We start from the raw sequence: 866 nt of genomic DNA on the forward strand, positions 1-866 counted from the left end.
ATATATATATATATATATATATATATATATACATATATATTCAAATATAAATTATACATATATATATATGCATTTATATATAAGCATATACATATGTGTGTGTGTGTGCTTATAAACACATACACAGACATGCATCTATAACTATATATATGTATGTATGTATGTATGTATGTGTATTGGGGATGTTATAGTAATAAAATCAGCAGAGAAGAGCTTAGACAACTTTGCTCTATACATAATTATGCTGAACTAAGCACCTGAAGTCATTTGATGCGTAACTAATTACTCAGTTCTATATAGATTTATTATGGTACAGAATAGTGTGAGAATGTAACATTTTAACAGGCCTGTCAATCCTGGCGGTGAGACAACACGGTTTGTGTGCTTTGCTCCACCAAGGGGCTTCATACGAACTAATACAGAAAAGTCGTCTGTTGTAAAGTAGATATATTTAAGATAAGTAAATATATAAGTGGTAAACTAATCTATCGCCCGATATAATACCACCACGTGCTCAAGATTGCGGTTTTCCACACACTCTACTTCGGTCACTTCCGGCTGATATCGGAGCATCGAAGTCATGTGATTGAGAGAGAAGAGGGGATACAAGTTGAACTGTAGCAGACTATAGAAGAAATTATTCGAATTTTGTTGAGAGATAATAAGGTTTCATCGATTATATTTTCAACTATATTCATATCTATAGAATGCTTTTAAAATAATTAACAAATATTTAAAGATTCATTATTTCTATTAAACATCTGTTCTACTTCTTTCTGAACAGAATCATAAGTAAAAATATTAGCGAAAAATCAGTAGAATATATCTCTCTATCTACCTATATATATATATATATATATATATAT

Source organism: Octopus bimaculoides, chromosome 19 (assembly GCF_001194135.2).
Source record: "Octopus bimaculoides isolate UCB-OBI-ISO-001 chromosome 19, ASM119413v2, whole genome shotgun sequence".
Taxonomy (NCBI): Eukaryota; Metazoa; Mollusca; class Cephalopoda; order Octopoda; family Octopodidae; genus Octopus; species Octopus bimaculoides.